Here is a 7063-nt window from a genome sequence, read left to right on the forward strand (position 1 = left end):
TCTTGAAAATAGACGCCCGTCAGTGATAGAATTTATAACATTAAAAGTTTTTTATAATGGAATTTGTCTGTGGTAAGAAGGTGAGCCTTGGCGCAGTGGTAAAGCTGCTGCCTTGTGACCATGAGGTCACGGGTTTAAGTCCTGGGAACAGCCTCTTACAGAAATGTAGGGAAAGGCTGCGTACAATAGACCCAAAGTGGTCGGACCCTTCCCCAGACCCTGCGCAAGCGGGAGCTGCATGCACTGGGGCTGCCCAATTTGTCTGTGGTAACTTGCGGTCACTGATGGCTGACACCTAGGCTTATCACAGACGTGCCACTTATGGCCCGTCGGCGATGTTCATATGTGACCAGTGGTTCCTTCTGACATTGGTAATGAGGGTCCAGTGCTATTCGGTTTTGTAGTAGTATCAAGCAAAAATTAATCGATTAGTAATACTAGTAAGCTTGCACGTGCAATGCACGTCTCAAACGATGACCAAATGATATCCACATCAATATAAAAAATGGATGCACGGTATTGTATTGCCGCTCAATTGTATTTTCAACAGTGAGATCGACATCACTATGGTCGTGTTGCTACGTATTTTCAACGGTATTACGACCTGACAACAGGCTATTAAATTAGCTACAGATGCAATACTGAACAATGCTGCGATAAATATCACAAAGTGAGATGGAGCGATAGCTGAATAAGAGTACTTGCAGGGTTTTTCATTGAGCATTTTGTACTGAATATAGCCCCTGAAACATGTGCACTGAATCAGGTTGTACATGATCTGAAAATTGAAGGATAACTTAGTACACCTACAAGTTAATTGGAAGCTAGATAGAAGGTAGGGCACTCTCTTTTCTCTCAGACCTACAAGTGAATTGGAAGCTAGCTAAAGTGCGCATGCTAACTGAATGGTGACTTTTGATATGCGAACTACTAATCATAGGTACATCTGTATCTTCCTCTCGCCTATACATTAGGAGCCAAGCATTAGCAGTAACCAAAGCACGAGAAGCTTGATGGCTGGCATCACAAGAGTCACATCGATCAATGTCTGGGTCAGAGAGCACAAGAGAAGAGGAGAGAACAAAACCGAGAGGGTTACTGAACCAGTGGCGAAGAAGATTATAGAGACTCACAGAAGCAGCTACAGCGACAGTAGTGAGGCCGAACTTGAGCAGGGTCATGATCATACTTCTGTGCTACAAAAATAAAGAGTGAGCAACACATACTACTCAGTAAATAGCAAGTTATGTGATGAATATAATATCTGTTCAGCCCATCCACAGAAAAAATCTGAAGTAATAAGAAAAACAAGAATAAACATACATTCATCATTTATGTACAAGAAAATTTTAGCATGATTCGTTCTCTGACAGATAAGTCACATAATCATCACGTAAGCATAGGGGATAAAAAAATGATATTGAAAAGAAAAGTAAGAAATTGACCCATTATCCTAAGATCTGCAAAAGAAAAATAATGGAGCTAAGGATGATTTGAAGTACTGACCTCCTCTATGACAAGGAATAGCGCCAAGGTCTGGTGATTTGAAGCATTGACCTGGTAATATTGGAGCATGCACCAACTCAGTGGTAGAAACTTAGGGACAACCATCCGTCATGCTCAAGCCATTGCGTCTATCACCTCCATGGTTACCTCCTACGGTTCCACTGAACTGGAGGAGAGCAGTCTGCGTTCATTATTTATCTTCTTAAGATACTAAGTGTTCAATCATAATCACGCAGTCAGCTAAGAACCATACTAATTGATAGAGAAGGGTACAATTTGAATGAATATCTGGCGGAACATATGTATAGAACAAATATCCTAAAGGAAGTACCACAAACATTAACTACCACAACTATGGTATATTATCAATTGGTCCAAGTTCTCCATTGCCACCACATCTCTTTCTTTCTCTCATCACAACAGCAAAAGCAGAAAAAAAAATTAAGCGGACTGAAGTTGTTTTGACTGCCTAGATAACAAAATATTGGAGGATATCGCACCAACTTATTGTAGTACCAAATACATGCTGCCTAGATAAAATAGATTGGGGCATTTACTGACAGAGAATATACAACAAAAAATGGTTGAAGAAAACAGAACAAGGATAGAACAGTACACAGACTGTACTTAGTAGAAACACAGAGAGAGAGAGAGAGAGGGAGAGAGAGAGAGTGTACACTTGAACTGTTGTTTTTTGAAGTTGACGCCCAAGTTGTCATTGTCGCTGCAGCTCAAGCTCAAGCTCCACGCCTTTCTGGTCTGGTTGTTCGTTGACTTCCTGATGCATGTCGGAGTGGTGTTGATCAGATTCTCAAGCAATGTGAAGAGCGTCGAGCCCGTAATCACATAATTAAGTTATGCACATTTCAACTTACCGGGCAATATAAAGGATTAATATCAACACTTTAGCAGATACATTTAAGACTTAGATGCTCTGAATTTCTTCATTTGCAAGAAAAATGATATTGCAAGGTAGATCATTTTCTTGTACAATCAAATCTCCAAAAGCACCTAAATTTCAGTGTACAACCAGAATAAGAATACCTATAACAATATAGGCCTGGAAACTCTTAGTGCAAAGATTAAAACAACATAATTTCCTAAACTTACAAGTTTTGCAGTTTATTTTTAAATCGATTATTTTGTATCCGATTATTTTCTGAATTAATATAGAGTTGGAATAGTTTACATTGATGATTGGCAGTAGTACTTAGTGTCCATCGATATTGCAGGTGTACTGAAGGATATTGATCAAGAGCTAGCTAAACAATTTCATATATGGAGTGAAAATCAAGAAGTACTGGCATTAAGATAATCAGTCAAAGCACATACCAAAACAAAATTTAAAGCAACCAGTCTTCGTAGCAGCCATTTTGTTAAAAATCTACAAGGCAATATAATTTGTTAACTACATAAGAAAGGACCATTAGATTAGACATTAGAAGATGATTCTGAAAACAAATTGGAGCCGAAACTGAACCTTGTTGAACCCTCCACTACCTCGCATCGGCACATTCACACGCACTCGCTGCACACCTCACAGAGCATTGACTTTGATAATGAGGAAGCACCTGATTATTTACTGCAGATGTCCACCTGCAAATCGTTTTTCTCGGGTTAACACTTGCAACTTGCAAGTTATAAAAGCAAAACACAGTGTGTTAGCATTATAAATTTATAACTTGTAGGTAATGAATAATTTGACCCTCCAGATACTGCTTGCACTTCCCTTGTGTATTGAGAATGCAATTCAGTTTGCCACATGTGATAATCGTTCCATGAATTGATCAACGACAGAGGTTGTTTACTATTTGTTATTCAATCAAACAGTCCCAATCAACTTAATATGAAGCAATGTAGAAAAATGCAAGTCACTGCAGGGAGAAAATCTATCAATTGATGAGTTACATATAGAATATCAACGATGCTAAGGGTGTGGTGGGTGCAACGGCAACCTCGTGCGGCATGGAGACAGCGTCAGCTCTCGGGGAAGACAACTATGAGGCAGAGGTCGTCGACTCATCCTGGTGGCCATCCTGGGTGAAGTCGACGAGCTACACATGGACGGCAGCAGGAGGTGGCAAATCTCACCGGATCCGATTGTTGGAAGGCTCAGGATGCCAGATCCGATGCAGAGGAGAGCCTTCGCCTGATCTTCCAGCCCAGAGAATCGGTGGCGCGTTCCGCAATTATGGCTATGGGCGTACAGAGCAGCAACCGACGAAGGGAGAGCGGCCGGCGGTGAGCCCGTGGGGCAGAAAAGGAGGAGCGGCGGGAGCTCGCATCCGTGGGGGCAGCAGCCGACCAAGAGGAGAGCCTCCGGCGTCGAGACCATGGGGCGGCATAGGATGAGCGGCCGGAGGAGGCGACAATGATCCGAGCTTGCGTCCGTCTAGAATTAGAGGAGGAGCGGCAGGCGGCGACGGCGATCCGCGCTAGCGTCTGTGGTGCAGCAGAGAAGGAGCGGCGGACGGGGCGGTGGACCCGGCCCCTGCGATGGCGTCGATAGCAGAGGAGTGGCGTCGTGCATGCAGTTTGATGAAGACGTGGGCTACAACATTTTTTCTTTTCTTGAAAGGGGTCATTAGCAGCTAATGGCATGGTGGGTAATTAAAATGTAAAACGCGTTTAGTATTCTGGAGGGATGTAGACCATCAGATTGTAGGTTTTGATGGATAGGATAATTTGGTTCTCCGCCCTCTTTTTTTTATAGTGGTAGTAGATTATGTATTTTTTGTAAGCTTGGGGGAAATTCATCCTTGTAAGATCATGACCAACTACCGCTGCATCCAGGATAAGTTTGTCCAACATTTGACCTAACCGACTCACGGAGTTACCTTGATTATTTAGGATAAAACCAGACCAACATATTAGTGTTTTATGGCTACATCGTTGGCTTCCCCAAGAATTTGGTTCCAGCTACCGTACATACCTTGCTATCATCGGATTTCCGCATAGCCTTCCGCTCTTCTCTACTCGTTACCTGTCGTGGTTTTGTCACGGCAGATGCCCTTGTGAAATGACTTAGGTGTGGGGCCATCGCAATGTAGGTTAGCTCAGATGGGTTGACCGGGACAAAGGACACAAGAGTTTACCCAAGTTCGGCCCCTCACAACGAGGTAAAAGCATATGTCCTGCTTCTAGTTGTATTGCCTAAGTTTCGATTACAAGGGAGCAATTACGCTTGTCCTAGCTATCGATCAACTGTTTCTTGAGTTAACCCGCCGTCGGGTCTCGCCTTTATATACACAGGTCGAGGTCCGGCGGCTTACAAGAGTCCAGGTCGGATCACATAACGTAACCGACTCTGGTTCTAATTTCCTTGCCTTACAAAGCAAGTCATTATTCGGGCGGCTCACACCTTCGGGTCCTAAGTCGCCTCCGGGTCTTGGGCCTTCAATAAACCTGCTTATGAGCCGTTGTATTCATGTCTTGTCTTCTTGAGCCCGCTTTGGGCCCTTTTCTATGAGTAGCCAACTATGTAACCCGGCCCCTCTGGGTGGGTTACACCGTGGGGTTATATCACCAACATTAGGCCCCTGATTGATTTGAACATGTTCATGTCAATCTTCATCCTTTGGCTGGCGAATCTCTTAAACCCCTTCAATATTTAAACTAACAAACTTTCATAACCCGCCATGACAAAAGGTAATATCATGCCATTAATTTCAGAAAATATCCCATGACATCATAACGGATCTTTGCATTAATCAGCCATTCCTAAAACCGAGGCGCCTTCGCTGTTAAGACAATGATTATATCTCCTCGATTTCTGTGCGAGCCATTTACTGTTTCACTTTTTCCTTATAAATAGGCACGAGGGGGTTCATTTTTCACTTTTACCCCCATCCCTCCCGCTTCTTCGTCTTCCTTGTGCTGCCACCGCAACCGGAGCTCCAACGCCGTCGTTCCTCATCAACAACTTCAGCACATGCAGCTGCATCAACCTGACCTGTCCAGATAACAGCGGCACATCCCCTCTCTTCTTTCAAGCATCCATGTAAAGCTCTTTCCTTGACCTAGATCCACATTAGACCGACTCCGCTCATAGGGTTCATCGGAGTTCATCGCGCTTGTTCAAATTCATCACAGTTCAACTACCATGTTGCTTAGTTCAATAACTTGTGGCAGTAGTCTTAGTATTTCCCCCAAACTATAGATGTATCCTTTCTTCCTGAGATTCAATCCTTGCTTACGCGTTCTTCCATTGTGATGTTTTAGGTTTAGCAATTATTCACCTTTTTCTAAACTGTTGTAGATCCGTAAATATAGCTGCAAACTTGTGAAACCTGTTTGCTCCACACTTAGCAAAAATCTCAATTATCTTGATTTGATAGTCAACTGATCCGCCATTCATCATCTTGGGTGTCTTAAATAACAATCTTTGTAACCCGCCAGAACTTAGCCGGCTTAATCATAATGCATAATTTCTCCAGAAATCCAGAACCTTGTATGACCTGTTGGCAATGTTGGTCGGCTCATATTTATCAACCTAATCATGATCTTGTGATCCATCAGAAAATAGCCGACTCAAACATGAATTTTATAGTTATTAAGTAGTTCAACACCATGATTTTAACCTGTCACACTTTTACTCCGCCAGCCATGACTAGGACTCCCACTTCTTGCGACCGGGGTGCTTCCCAAGTCTCCAAGATCTCATTACAGGAGTATGTAGACATGGGCATTTTGCCATCCAAAGAGGTTATACACTGGCGAGTCCCTGGCTCTGAAACAACTCTAGAACCTCAAGAAGGCAAAATCGTGATCTTTGTAGATCACCTTCTCCGTGGTTTTTCTCCGCCCGAGCCATGTTTTTTTGCGACGCTTTGAATTTTTATCAACTTCATCCTCACGACATTGGCCCCAACTCTGTCTCCAATTTATGTAATTTCCAAGTATTCTGCGAAGTGTACCTTGGAGAAGAGCCTATTGTTGACCTTTTAAGAGAGTACTTTTATCTCAACCGTGAAACTAAGATGATTGATGGAACTAGTTTGGAACTTCAGGGAATATTTATTCAGCGGTGAAGAGACATAATTTTTCCTGAAGCCAAGTTGCCTAGTCACCCCAAGGATTGGAACCTCACATGGTTCTATTGCAGAGACACTTCTCCAGCCGATGAAAATCCTTTACCGGGTTACCGCCCCTTCCGGCTCAACACCCATAGCAAACTTCCAGACCGGTTAACCATCGTAGAGCGTGTTAAATATGCCTCTATCTTCTCGAAAATAAGGGCATTGGTGGCCAATGGCTTGACTGCAGTAGACCTAACCCGTTGTTGGGTTGCTTGGAGGATAATACCTTTGAGCCGGCGCATCGGCTTAATGTGTTAATACACTGGAGATACCCAAGATCTGCAACGTTTCAATCAGACATCCTTGAGTGACAGGGATGTTAACGATGTAGTCAAATCATTGCTCGGGGAGCCCATGGACAACTCTCACAAAGTGGGACTGAATCCTTTCCACAAACTCAATCCACCCCCGGCTGTAAGTATTTTACACCATCTTTCATTTTGCTTGTTTACTTCTTGTATATCATATTTCTTAATTTC

The 7063-nt window shown here is 43.1% G+C and overlaps 1 long non-coding RNA gene across 3 annotated transcripts; it reads right to left on the reverse strand.

Annotated features, from left to right (window-relative positions):
- Window positions 1–688: 688 nt before the first annotated feature.
- LOC123103682 (uncharacterized) lies at window positions 689–4038 on the reverse strand. Of its 3 annotated transcripts, XR_006449934.1 has the most exons (7): window positions 3462–4038; window positions 2987–3102; window positions 2839–2890; window positions 2382–2517; window positions 2184–2284; window positions 1507–1687; window positions 689–1191 (listed from the first exon to the last, which is right to left on the reverse strand). It is a non-coding gene; the product is annotated as an uncharacterized lncRNA (long non-coding RNA). The 3 variants fall into 3 exon arrangements; XR_006449932.1 differs by having other exon boundaries at window positions 1507–2284; XR_006449933.1 differs by having other exon boundaries at window positions 1507–2284; window positions 2987–3380.
- Window positions 4039–7063: the final 3025 nt, after the last annotated feature.

The sequence above is a fragment of the Triticum aestivum genome, chromosome 5A (genome assembly GCF_018294505.1).
Source record: "Triticum aestivum cultivar Chinese Spring chromosome 5A, IWGSC CS RefSeq v2.1, whole genome shotgun sequence".
NCBI lineage: Eukaryota > Viridiplantae > Streptophyta > Magnoliopsida > Poales > Poaceae > Triticum > Triticum aestivum.